Source organism: Sinohyriopsis cumingii, chromosome 5 (genome assembly GCF_028554795.1).
Source record: "Sinohyriopsis cumingii isolate HCF-2022 chromosome 5, ASM2855479v2, whole genome shotgun sequence".
Taxonomy (NCBI): domain Eukaryota; kingdom Metazoa; phylum Mollusca; class Bivalvia; order Unionida; family Unionidae; genus Sinohyriopsis; species Sinohyriopsis cumingii.
Genome location: NC_142965.1, coordinates 81,174,601 through 81,190,227, shown reverse-complemented (window position 1 = coordinate 81,190,227; position 15,627 = coordinate 81,174,601).

Below are 15,627 nucleotides of genomic sequence, written 5' to 3'. Positions count from 1 at the left end.
ATTCAGCTGGTGCTTCTTCTGTTTTTTTTTTTTTTGGTTTTTTTTTTGGTTTTTTTTTTTCTTTCTTTTTTTTGTACAGTCAGCTTTTGGGTATTGGTTTTATTTATGTCTTGAGTGTTACCAAATGAATCCGAATATCTCTTATTTCCAGTAAGCGTACCATCTTTCCACGAGTTGTAACTTCGAATTCTACGTTAAGAAGAGCGACACATACATGCAAGAGAACAGCGCATAAAAACATATTTAAGTTTGGCAAATAAGTACTAGGATCACGCAAAAACAATACTCAGCACCATTGATATATATTGTTCCGAAATAGCACTTTTTACACGAGTTACATCCCTTTATCGACTGTGGCTGAGGTTTGTCCAGTTGTTTTATACTTGACAAATTGCAAATTTTATTTCAGTCATACTCCAGAAAAAAAATGAATTTTACAGTCTCTTTTTAAACAAAATCATACAATTTACCTAAAATTAGCATACAGCAGATATGAAATGGAACAACAATTTCTTAACGGGATACTATACTTAGATCGATACGTATGTCTATTTAATTAAAGTGTTCGTTTGCATTTTCTTTTAAATAAAATATTCGACAATGTTTTTGAAGAAAAAAGGAAACAAAAATGTCCCATAGACTTTATAATGCTGTTTATGTTAAAACTGTCAAAACAGGTTACTCACTTTCCTTTCCTTTGAAGAGTGATTTTTATGGTTTTCCACTTTCTCTACGACAACATACTACACCTACTTCCATACACACAAGTGTAGGGTTAAAATGTTAAAAATAGATATAAACTTCTTTATCGTCTGTGTGGTTCTGAAAGAAAAAAAATTAAGAGTACTTTCCTATGAAATGGATTTTAATGCACGGACTTGCCGCTAGGGTTCTGGGATAACTGTTATATGTAAAAGGAAAACAAAAGAAACAACTGCGATGTCACAAAACCACGATGTAATGGGCATGGAAATAAATGTGTTGACATTTTTTGAAACACTAGGCATTGCACTGTTCATTACTCATCTTTGAAAACAAATTACTTCTGCATGTCGTGTTCGTTGCTAAGCAAAGGGTGTTCGAGAGTTTATCACCCTGGTATGCTTTAATCCCCTCCAAGTTTCTAGCTTCTTCTTTCCACAAAATATCAGTCCTTCCTCATACCCTCATTTTCTGATTGGGGAGTGCATGTTGCTCAGTAATTCGTATATGGGACTCACATTTCGTGTATTATGGGTTCGAATCCTAGCCAGAAACGCCTGAAAGCCTGAACATCTGTCGTGGTATAAATCTGGCATGTCAAACTAACTTCTGCCATAATCAATTAATCAATCTACCGATACGTTGATCTCAGACATTCGATTAATCAGTGAATGATCAATAAATCAACTTTTTCCATTTAAAGGAAGAGAAATCTTCGATAAGCCTGAGAGTATGGAGAAATTTAAAACATAGGGCGATGCCGTCAGACATCCAAGTTACTTGATCATATTCAAATCACAACGATGTTTAATTTGGGGGAAAATACACGATTTCATGCATTAGAATGAATTGATGATAAAATATACAACAAACGAATTTAACCTTTAATGTCGGCTTACAATTCTGGAGCAATAAAAGCAACGTGCACTGGAGAATATTTTTTTTAAAATATCTCGATGATACATACCTAGTCGACAGTCAATCACCTGGATAAAAAAAAAGTATTTTGTCAGGGCTAGAATAGATGTATTGGTAACTCTCTCTCTCTCTCTTTCATACACACACACACACACACACACACACACACACATAAACACACACACACACACACACACTATATATATATATATATATATATATATATATATATATATATATATATATTGCTTGTTGAAATATAGTTTCATAATCTTGTCATAGAAACGTTATCACTTGTAAGATTTCATAATAGGACACATGGTGACTCTATACTGGTACATATTGCAGCAAGTACAAAGGATACGGTGCTGGTTGTACCCAATAATGTTTCTGGATGGAAGCCAGTCTGTCTAGATGTAAGATGGAGTAGATAAAATCCATGATGGATTGAGTGATAATTGCAAAGATGACATATTATATATAGACGCTGATCTATCTGAATGAAAATTGCCATATCTAATAACACAATGAACGAATTACGTCTTTAATTATGTCTGTATATGAGAGCAATTGCCCATAGTCCGTGTGAGAATAAAGATGGGATAGGGGCATTGGTATCATCAATTATTTCGTAATTGAGCATCTTCAATTAACGCAGAAAGGCCCTGTGTGGATTCTGTATACATCGTACTAAATTGAATTTTATATATAGGTGATAGATAGTGAGTGAGTGAAACTCCTCAAAACAAATTATTTTCAGTCCCGAAATTTCCCTTCTTTAATATTATCACCATCCTCCACATGCCGATACACTTCAACACCGGTAAAAAAAATTAGGTCCCAAATTTCAATTGTACGCTTTAAAATACCCCATAAAACTAAAACTCACTTGAAACTGGGAAATATATACAGTAACTAAATTTCTGACACAAGCTGGAACATATTAATTACGGTTAACAGGTACTGTAGTGGTCTGACCTGTGAAACAAGTATCCGGATAATGCCCCCAGGGCAGGCGTGGTTAAAACAAAACTTGACACGTATGCCGACACAGATTAGGGCTGACAATAGGGTCACCTAAATGTTTTGCGCAAGTTTAGCTCTTGAAAATACCTTAACTAAAACTTTAGTATGGTCTTAAGATTAACCTAACAAAGTGACTGACAAGTTAACTGTCAAACTTCCAAGACATCTGGCTTCGTATAGAAGCTAATGAACTCTCTGTGGCTGTGGCATGTTAATCAGCTATTACATAAAAAAAATTCCAGTCAGCGTAATCAGATCACCAGGTAAATTCCTACAGACTTGAATTTTTCAAATTGGCAATTACACAAAAGTATGTCAAATATGTTGGGTCACCTGCATGATTTTGTCGACCTTACAAAATATATATAGTTTCAAATGTTAACAGTTCAAAATGTGTTAGTTAAACTTAAATACAATTTTCACATATGAAATGTATTATCTGAATTACCATATTTTCAGAGAGAACAACAGATTTAAAAAAAGGAAGCTGCTATGCTAATAGTGGGCACATCTTTCTTCTCAAGTTTGAAAGGTCGATTCATCTATAACATTGAGTGTCATACGATCAGCCAAAAAATATTCAATTTTTATACCTTATTTGATGTTGAATGAATATCACATGCACTAGTTGCTAGCATTTATCTTTCAAATTAGGTCAAGTTACTCTGAGAAGATTTTTTAACAGAAAATGTAATTTAAGAGGTTTTCTACTTTCAAATAAAAGTGATCATATTTGAATACATCTGAGAGAACTTCGTGACATAATCTTTTCTGTTAAATTTAGTCATATTCTGTTGCGAAGGTTATTCAAAGGAATTGGTTAGAGTTTTGTCTACTTTTAGTAATGCACAAAGAACGTCACACGATGGACTAATGACCATGTTATAAATTAACATGGCCTTATGATCAGATTAGCTAAAATTAAAAACTTTTTTGGAAGAATTACAGAACCTGTACGCTGCATTAGAAATTAGCAGTGATGACAAATTGTAACAAGAAGATCAAATTAAAATATTTAACGTTTGTTAGAAGAAGGAAAAGCAAAACAAATATAAGTTTGGAACTTTCTTAATAAGATAAATATTACATATTATGTGTATTTCGAATCCAATCTGAAATTATCATAAATTCTAAAGGGGCGAAAACTGAAAAAAAAATTCTGTTTCTCTGTTTGATGTCCAGGATGAAAAGGCTGGTCACTTCAACGCGATTCAACACTTTCTTCATTAAGCTCTAAATCTTGATTGGTCACATTTTGGTCAGGCCTGGTTATGATGACTGGACATTGTGCATATCGGAGAACAAATCTACAAACGCTTCCAAAGTCTGATGTGCTTGTTTTGATCAAACCTTGAGTTCCTATGACAATAAGATTCACTTTCTTGCTTTCCGCTATACTTAGTATTTCCTCCTCAGGTGATCTGCTATAACCAGGCACAGCATAAGCCGTGCCTTTAATCTAAAATATTTGAAAATCAAAGGATAAAACTAGAATAGGTGTAAATATTACCTCATTGCTATGCATGGATATTTTACATTCTGCTAATTAGTACTGTCTTGGATTCTTAGAAATTACCTTGGAACATAAATCTGCAAAACTTTTTGTTGATGCTTTTCCATTATAAAAATACTTTCATCACATCATCTAACTTTCAGATTTATGGCAGAAGATTGGAGAGGGGCTTTTATTTCTGACTATCGTGTGACTTATTGGACCTCTGATGTCATATACATCTAGGCCACGTGATGTGGGTGCTCATGTAACTAGCAACGCAAATGATGATAACCAGGTCAAATTTCATTAACACTATAGTTTCTTTCATCTCTCAACAAATTAAAGATATGACGATTATCATAATTGTAGTGTCTAAAAATATAAACCATCATCCAACATGTTTCATGTAGGTAGGCCTATTGTCGTTTAAGTTTCCTACTTACGCTAGTATGTGGTTATCCTATGCCTCCACGGTGTGGTGGTGGAAAATTCCAACTTTTTAATAGATAATGAGCTTATAGTCTACACTTCAGTATACATTTCAAATATGGTGCGTTAAGACACACTATATGGAACTTAACCAAGAAACAGTTCAAAGTCCACGCTTGAAATATATACAAATACTTTGATTTATAATTGGAGTTAATGTATCTGTCTCTTCCCAAATAGGAACTTGCTCTTTCAGTCATTTCATGGAAATCATCGGTCTCTTCACTCAAAAAAGTCAGTAGGACGTGGAATTGTGACCAGAAGCTTGTAAGCCTAATTTTCACAATCTGAATAAGCATTCACGGAGCTCACTGATAATCGAACTAATCTCATATTTTGATGATACATGCCACGTCAATCAAATTTTGAAAAGAAATATGGCCTCTAGAATGCTCACAAGTTTAGCATATCAGATGCAGCATCACATTAATAATATTATGAATCTTGCACATAAATGAACCCATCCGTCAAATTCATTGATGATATAACCTTACATACCAACTCTGATAACGATCTGATATGACATGCCGCCCCTATGGTGAAGACAAGCTCAACCAATTTGATTAAGGATCAGCTCAATAATGTAAGTAGGTGTTGCTTGCAATCAAACTCATCCTAGATCTCAATGATACAAGCTTGCGATCTAAATCTGGTAAAATCTTATTAGGAATTTGGCTTCTTGAGTTTCTTACATGACACAACCACAGGCATTATCACCTCAAAACTATGCATATATGTCACGCGTAACAAAACTCCCATTAGATGTTGATGATATATGCCACCATAACAAACTGGATCAAAATCTAATGAGAAACAGAACCACCAGGGTGTTCACATGCTAAGCCAAGCAGATGCTAAATGACCTCATTAATACGCATTGATGTATGCTCATCAAATTCAACAGGGGTATTCAATCTGTACAAAGTTTTCCAATGCTGATCAGTCTTTGCAAGCAAGACCAAAAAAATAAATATCAAAACAACAGAACTCCATATTATTTCAGCATAATATCAATAGGTTCAGTTGGGTGGTAGCTGCCAATCTATAACAATGCAAAGTCAAGTGCACCCTCCTGGCAACCTGTAGAGAATCTTTATGGCCAAGGGCAACAATTGCACTTGAAATAACCCCTAGCATGACCACTGGATATATCAAGACGATCCATCTCATCTATTTCTTTAAAGGCAACGGATGAACTCGTTGCTCTACGTGACTTTTTAAAATATAATTCTTCCAAAATCTCTACAATCTTGCGACTTTACAGTATGTACCTGCCCACTGAAATGTTTTCAAGTTCCTCCAACATAAAGAGCATCCAGTAAGCAATTAGGAGCGAATGGTGGAATAACGGCTGAAAAATCATAATATCTATGTTGGTGCTAAAAATTTCCAGAAGGCAATTTATGATCAAAATGCTTCGATGACATTTCAGTTCAGCTCGAAAAAATGTATCTGATAAATGATAACTAGAGCTTGTGCCATTTTTTGCAAATTTTCCACATTATGACAAAACAATCTGCTACGTTGAAGGTTGTAAATAAAGAAACAGATTAAATTTCTTTACAAGGAAACATATAAATGTATAATATATCAACCAATTAAACCTTTCAATATGAAAGATTTCTTCACAGTAGGATACTGTCCATATCAGCAGTAATGTTTGGCCAAAATCTCGCGACTACAAAGGAATTTCACGTGCAATACTACAACATGTCTAATTGCCCACAATGAGTTAGAACTTTATAATTTTCTCCACCACCCGTCCGTGCGCATTTACACAGCGATCTAGATGGTTCTTTTTGTAACCTTCGCTGATATGAACATGTTGTATAATACAATTCAAATTTGCTTAGTACCTGAGAGCCTAAATCGAAAGATTATACCATAACTTTATTAAATAGGATTATGCCATAATTTGTAAGACAAATAATGTTACGTGTTCATAGTATGCTGTTGTTCAATTATTAAGTTTATTCCACATAATCGTGAGGTCTTTTGCACCAACCTTTTGGGAATAAAACACACCAGCTTATGCAGAATGTCAAAACAGCAGATACAAAAACAAATACTAGTTTTTATATTCTTCCCATGTTTTGTGGAAAGTTATTTTTGGGGGTGGGGGATATTAAATTCTTCTAGGAACACTTACCCAATCACACCAACATTTAGAAGTTAGCATTGTTACCTTTTCGTTTCAGCCTTCTTGCAAAGACACAGATATTGTCTTTATTGTCCATATATCATATTAACAAAGGGAAGAAATTCTTATCCATTACCTCCATTTCTCAATGGGGCCCTTCAAGGGTAAATTGCTGAAGTACATATATGTAGAATAAATTTGATGCTTTGCGTTTAACGCCATTTTCCACCACATCACAGCTTATAAATATCAGCAAGTATATATGGTGGCAGAGGAACACGGAAAAATTCCGGGAAGAACCACCGACCAACCGGGAGCTACTGGCACGCTTTCTCACATATCCACTTTGGCCAAGCTTTAGATTCGAATCCACCGAGACAAAAGTGAAATGCCAGAGAACTGTAAAAGTGAACATCTTAGACCACTCGTCCACTCAGGATCATTTGAAAGATAATCCGCTCTCCTAGCTTGAAGGCACAACATCTGACAAGCATATAATATTTGATGTCGAGACATAAATAAGCCAAGCAGGCTTTGTTACCAAGACATAATTGGCCAAAATCCACAAACGGTGCTGCATTATTGCATAATAAGAGTTTGTCCTGACGTCAACCAGGTATATGTTCATCAGAGGTGCAGGTGCAGGACCAACCTGACGCAAGTTTTATGTCGCAAATAATAATTGAGGAAAGCTGAGGGCACATGCTAGACAATATCTTCTATAATATCTCGCATTGCAATATGGTGTTCAAATGTAAGTTTCAAAGAAATCGCTCTAATATGGGTTGTAATTTCTTTGAATTGATATGGTCATATGAGACCTCAGAGAATGCCAAGTGGATTACCCACTTCGACGAACATCGATACCCTCCACATTACTTCTTATTATTGAAAGCCAAGATGAGGATATACATTATCCTCATCCTGTCGTTCACCAGAAGTTGAAATGTCTAGCCTTATGAACCTTCTCCGTCAGTATCAATTACTGTTCGAGAATATGGATCAGGTCTTATTTTTATGCCTTTCAACATATTAATAAAGGAGACGGTGTAGATGACCCATTGACGCCAACCAGTTATTAGCTAAAAGCACTTACAGATCGTTCAAAAATTTGAATGAAGAACAATTTCTCAATGACCTATATAATGTTCCATGGAATATGATCCAAAATTTGGATGACATAGATGAAGCCATGAGGGTGTGGACTGACTTATTCATGGATGTAGTATCTAAGCATGCACCACTGAAAATACATCGAGTAAAGACTGAAATTCAACCTAATTGGCTTACTACTGAAATCCTAGATGCTATGAAAACACAAGACAAATTCAAGGCTATGGAAAACCATGCACAATATAAAGTATGGAGAAATAAAATAACAAATATGATTAAAAAAGCTATTTAAAAAAAACTTATTATCAATCATTGCTTGAAAACAGAAAGAGCAACACAAACTCCATCTGGAAAGTCTTCAATGAACTCACTGGAGGAATGCACAAAAAACAGACAAATAAAATTCACTCACTTCTGGTAAATGACACCATAGTCACTGATGAAACTGACATTGCAAATGTTTTCAATAATTTTTTCATCAACATTACCTCAAAGTTAAAAGAACCAGTGATAGAAAACAACTTTAATGAACTGAAAAAGTTCTGCAGCAGCAAAATCTCTAAGGAGGTATGTTTCTCTATCCCACCAGTGTCCAAAAACTTTGTTAAAAAAATGTCTCAGTGAACTTGATACCAAGAAAGCTACATAACTTGATCAGATTCGTCCACGACTCATTAAATCTTCTGTTTTTGCTATTGTAGATAGCATAACATTCATAATTAATTTAAGTATTGCAACCTCATCTGTCCCCAAAATATGGAAAACTGCAAAACTCCTATTCACAAATCTGGTTCTAAGGATGATGCTGATAACTGCAGACCAATCTCAATACTACCAAATTAGTCAAAATTGATTGAAAAACATGTCCATGACTCGTTCATGTCATATTTAACCAAACACTTGCTGTTACATCCTAATCAATCAGGCTTTAGACAGAACCATTCCTGTGAGACTGCCTTGATCTGCCTAACTGATAAATGGCTTCAAGCACTTGACCAAGGTAGAATAATAGAAACTGTATTTGTAGATTTCAGGAAAGCTTTTGACATGGTGGATCATGAAATCCTTTTGAAGAAACTGAAAATCTACCAGTGTGATGAAAGAACAATTAGATGGTTTACTTCGTACTTAAATGAGAGAACATAACATATTTACATAAATAATGTTCTGTCTGAACCTGAAACAATTAGATATGGAGTACCACAAGGCTCAATTCTAGGTCCATTACTATTCATTTTATTTACTAATGACCTACCACTTTTACTAAGAGACTAAATATCATCTACAGATCTCTATGCAGATGACACAACGTTGTCAGATATCCAAAACACAAAGCGCGAGCTCGTAATTTCTTTACAGAATGAACTAAACAAACTGGAAAACTGGTGCACATGTAATGGCATGGTGGTAAATACTGGTAAAACTAAAATATTACTTTTCTCAACACGACAAAGAAGGACAAATCTTGATAGTGATGAACTTTGTCTGACATGGAAGGATACAAATCTGCAAATGGTCTGTCATGATAGACTACTTGGTGTTCTGATAGAAAATAACCTATCATGGACTGAACATATCAAACATATCAGTAAAAAAAAGTCAATTCAATTTTATGGCTTCTCAGTAGGATAAGACATTTTCTCCCTGAAAGGCACAGAAAACTATTTTATAACAGTTACATACAACCCTATTCGGACTGCTGTAGTGCAGTATGGGGTAATTCAAATGATAAAAACATAGTAAAGCTGGCACATCTTCAAAAAAGAGCATTTGGGCTAATATCAATCCAGAAAGAAAGCAAGGAAAGTTTAGCTGGTAGGTTAAAAATATTACCTATTAAAGACCGATTCTGTTTGAGAAAAGCCAAATTAGTGTACAGGATATCTCATAATAGTGCTCCTGAATATTTACAATCACTATTCCAGTATAGGCTACCTGGTAATACTCCCCATCTGCGATCCATGTCTACCAAACAGTATAAAATTCCCAAACCAAATAAGGAGTTATTTTTAAAAAAGTTTCCAATACTCTGGAACTCTGCTCTGGAATAGTATTCCAGTTGAGATTAGAAATGCCCACTCTATCTCCTTCTTCCACACCCAATATATCCAGTGGCTTCAGAGATGCAGCTTCAATAAATGAATTCCTTTGTATGAGGGTCTCAAGGTAGATTAGTTTTTAGCTCATTGTGTTACCCTCTTTAAATAAGGTCATTATTATTATTATTATTATTATTATTATTATTATTGTTATTATTAAAAGGCCGAGTAGCATCATAAGGACATCTAACTAGCCTCACTATTTGCAATAGTTCATATCATAAAATGGGACGTGCAACTCACTCACCCAGCAAAACGTGGGCTTTTAAAAAGATTCCTTTATATATGATAGACACACACGTATCTGTCAAACCTGATGAACTGTGGAAACAATGTGAATGATCTGCGCCTTTTCTTGTCTTTACTGGCCACTATGACAGGTCTTTATATTCCCTCTGCCATGATACCTGCATGTGTCTGTTATCATGGAGCAATAGCCTCTGATCGGAATAGAAGCTAACTTAATCTCCTAAAACAGCAAGAAAAAGATTAGCTAGCTCATGGAAGATTTTCTCCGTGATTGAAGGTTTAAATGAAAGATTCTCGTGACAAAAAGCAGGCCCGGTCAGAGTTGAAAAACAAGTTATGTGGACGTCAAACATCAGACTGTTTGTCCATGATTTATCGCAAAATTACCATGCTCTATTATTATTTGACCAGGCCAGTCATAAAGCCAGCCACCGAAAGACTTAAAGAGTGTTCATTTTCCAGTGTTTTGGATCAGGGGCAAGAAAGGCAAAGGTGGACAGATTATTGAGGTAGGTTCTGTTATTTGATGTCCCTAATGCGTGCAAATCAATGGACCACTCTGAGTTAAAAGCATTGCCCTACTCAACAATAAATTGGTTATTATATTGAAGAGACATGGATATGTCAGATTTCGACAATAAAGTTTAGTTATGAACAACAGGATTGGATGCCACAGAGAAGAACAAAACAATAGTTTGGATGATTTCGCATCCTCACTCCACCCCTACCCATCCTGATGGACGACAACACTGAGTGAAAATTACTATCAGGAAAGTTGGTTTTTCCTGAAGTTATTTGTTCACTATAGCCTTCATTTCCAAACGTTGATATTCAGTAATTTTTATTATAAATTCCAGTTGCCGCTCGTCATAGTGAAGACGAGACAGAAGTGAACTTTACCTGCACTCACTACTCTTTTTTGAGTCGGCATCCATACACACCATACGAACGGTAATCTCCAGCTGTGACCTCACTGGAAACATTCCTACCATAAACCATCAAAAGTCTTGTCACTGACACAGAAATTGTTTTTATTTCGGTCAGAATCAGAACGCAATGATCACCATGATGGAAAATGGTTCCAGCTGGTACCAAAAAATGCATTAAGAAACAAATCCATGCCCAATTTGTACAAGCCAAGAATTGCAGAAATTCTGACTGAAATCCGTTCCCTGGTGGAATTTGACCCTGCAAGCTTAAAACTCCACAACATATGCGTCAGATGAAGGCAAATAAGGTTGAGATTGATACAAAAATATGTACTGTTCTTGTTGACATGGTTGCAATATTTGACCAATAAGATCTTTCTGTTCGCTATGGGCACTGGAGAAATCCTGGACTAATACCCTCCGCGCTGCCCATTTGTTGAGTAGAGAGCAGATCTTCTGCTAAATTTCTGCTTCCTTTGGAATTAATTGAACCTGGATGGGCACGATGAAAGTGGATGGAGCTGGATAAACGAAACCAGGAGCCATTTCAAAACCACTTGTACACACCCTCCCATTCGTTTGCAGAAAAAGGTCAATCAAAGGCAATTAAAATGAACACCAACAGTCACGTTCGTGGAGGGTATTTGGGTGGCATTTCACCAACAGTCCTTAGCATGATTGGGGCAGAAGAAACCTTGTTTTCTATTCGCTTTTTTGTGAAGCTGCCTCCAGAATTGTAGGGCCTATTACTACCCGATGTCAGACTGAGGCCAAAATTGCTGCTTTTGAGATATGTTCCTAGCTTCCTAAATCTACAAACTAATTAGCAATGACGATTTCGCATTTAATAAACCACAAAAATTAGCCCACTACAAATGAATGAATCCACAGTAATTACCCCTCTCTGACACATTTCATCGTCAAAACCGGACATCATTTTTGCCGTTGCTTGTTGTGCTTGTTTAAGCTGCTCCACAAATGCCTCTGGATATGATAGGATTCCAGCTGATAATAATAATAATAATAATAATAATAATAATAATAATCTCGAAGGAATATTTCCTTTTTCTGCTATTACTTTATATTTATCATCGAGTGGTATAAAAATATGCATTTTTAACTAATGTCAAAGTCACAGGCAAACATATGTTACATTTGTGCAGGAGAAGAAAAGTTTCTCTTTACTACCAGTTTTGTTCTTGAATCCAATCTCTGATAAACAAATGTAATAATAATAATAATAGTGAGGACTTTGTATAGCGCCTAATCTTTAGAAGCTCTAAGCTCTTTACAACATTAGACGACACCAATAAGATAAGAAACATAATAACATTATTACAAAAACAAACAACATGAAATTAGAAAAACATTAAAAAATAAAAAAACATGCTGAGAATATTTCAGGTAGGAAACATTATTAGGTCTTTAAGTTTGTTCTTGCTGTCGAAATAAGTAAGTTTTGAGAGCCCTCTTGAATGTGATCACTGTGTCTTTGTGTCTAAGTTCAGTGGGCAATTTATTCCACGTTGCTGGGCCCTGGTATGTAAAAGAACGCTATCCATGTGACTTTGTTTTCATAGTGGGAATAATGAGTATACGATTGTCAGAAGAGAAGCGTAACTATCTTGCTGGTGTGTACACATGGGTGAGGTCAGATAGGTATGCTGGACTAGAGTCAGACAGTGAAATGTAGCACAGAGAACACATTTTGTGTTTGATTCTGGATCGAATGGATAGCCAGTCTAGGGTACAGAGCAGCGGGGAGGTGTGCTCTAATCGTGGTACTCTACTTATGATCCGAGCAGCTGTGTTTTGAACTTTTTGAAGTTTCTGGAGTAGATATTGAGATGAACCAGACAGAATTGAGTTACAATAGTCCAGTCTTGAAAGTACTAATGAACACACAAGTGTTTTAGTGGCATCAACTGAAAGATATTTGCGAATTGAGCTGATGCGTCTCAGCGCAAGATAATCTATAGCGACCCTCACTTCATACATTAAATTGTATTTATATACCGATCGAAAACATACAAATACTAGCTATTTAAGAAAATAGTTTGCATATCCATAATATGTTCAATAACATACTTGTTTGAAATTTTTGTAAATTGTTTTACTCTTTTCTACCAAATAATAAACAGATTTGGTCGAGCAATGGAACAACATAATATCCATGCCTGAAAGACATTGTCGTTTTTATTTCTTTATCACACTAAAAAGTGATTTTGTTATGCTACAATTTTAACTTGGGTAGACAAGTATTCTCAAAACTAAATGACATACATAAAGATTAATTTACTATTTTCTCATTTTCATACTTAATGGTGTACGATTTGTCCGTATATCCCTGAGTGTAATATATATATATATATATATATATATATATATATATATATATATATATATATATATCAGAAATAGACAAAATATACTGACTTTAACTGCACATTGTCCACAAATTGTGAAATGTAATACAGAATCATTCAAAGGAGATATCAAGCTATACGAAATAGAAACAATTTCGAAATTATTTGTTAAATATTCTTTTTTTTTTTCTTTGTTCCAGATTTGGTGTTGCTCCCAATTTTGGTAAGCTATCGCTCTTCAATGTGTATTATTGAAAATTTATTTGTAACAATGTTTTCACCTTCAGAAAACTGTTAAAAGAATTACACACATCAACAGCATTTATGCAACTCTACCATTTTTATCCTAAAAGTCTGAAATATGATGACACACCATCACACAACATAATTAACAAGTACACTGCCTGAGAGGGACCGAGACAGCCATTCAGTTACAGGGTTTTGTTTACTCTGAGAGACAAATTTCTTTTTTGTTTAGTGACTGCATATTGATTAAACAGTTAATAAAATATAATGAAAACTTATTTACATGAATAAGTATAGGAACCGTATTACCAATGTTTGACAAATAGTCCGATCGTATCATTTGTTGGTCACGTATGGCGCATATGGGCGCTTTACTATGCTGCAACCGTGTGGCAGTAAAAATTATTTTCCATTTTTGGTGCAAGAAGTTCTCTACACGGTGATCATATATCACATAAAATACACCCACCCCCCGAAAGAAAAAAAGCAAACGATTCTTATTGTTGACCTTTTAATGAATTGAGTGATATGGATCTATAGGGCATGTGAAATCTGAGTCAAAAAATGTATTTTTTTAAAGCAAATTGCTAGGGCCACTATCGTGGCTCAAATTGACAACACCTCTGAAACCATGCTGCATGTCGACAGACCAATTCTAATTATTTCTGGCAACCGAGGTGACTTGGTAGTTAGCACGCTGTCGTCACGACTTTAATGGTGCTGGTTCAAATCCTATGATCGCACTGGCATCGGTCTGTCATTATCGCGTGTCCTTGGGCAAAGCACTCCTGCAACTGTTTCATCACTAAATAACCTCATTGCATTGATGTGCTTTAAAGAACCAAACCAAACCAAAACATTTATAGATGTGTCACTCACAGTGCACCTAAAACAATATGGCTGGAATTACATGGCATCATCCTCTTATATACATGTGCGAGGTCTGGACCACAAAACCGTCACCTTTCCTTCAGAAAATATTTGAAAAAAATAATGAAACATGTTAAATACTTACGAAGTTCTTGCAATCTGAATTATGTTACATTCAGAACTAGACAGTCATCCTCGGATTTGCAGACATTTTCACAATGCCCTGTAATGAGATGAAAAAGCAAGGTAAAGTCTTGCATGACAGCTTTTATACCAAATATTTTTTTAGATTTTTTAACTATGGTGGTTACATATATAATTTCATATCAGGGAGCATTCAAACAGTAAAATTGGGGACAACCGTCCTTAGAATTGTTTAAAACAATTTTTTATCTCAAAGCGAATATCCGGAATCATTTGTAACAGATGACTTCTAGTTCCTAACATCCTATCCCTCATCACTTGCATTGAAGTTGTGTTGCTATTTACTACTAGATAATGTTTTAGAGCAGATTAAAATATCAATACTACTTAGGGTATGTGTATAGTGTTAACCAAACGCAAGTTATGAATTGCGTGGCCTTATCTTGCAACAATAGTTGTAGTAGTTGCTGATTTCGTTCATACAAAACCAAACTATCTTCTCATAACATGTCTTTAACATGAGATTGGGTATCTGCAGAAAACAATTTATATACATATTCATCTAACATAATAGAAATGTATGCTGTATTTTAACAATGCTCTCACATGTGTGGTTAGAACAAAGGTGTTCCATTATTACATGACATTGTTTAAATTCAGATTAAAGATCTGTTTCATTCTAAAGTATTGGAATCTGTTGCAGTATATTCGCCAAGCAGACACAAAAAGAAGCTGGAACATTGAGCAATGTTAAAAAGTTAGATTACCTTTTCAACAGAAAAGCATGAAATAGAAAGGCATATAAAAACAAATTTATGTTTAAAAGACAGAGATTTCCAAA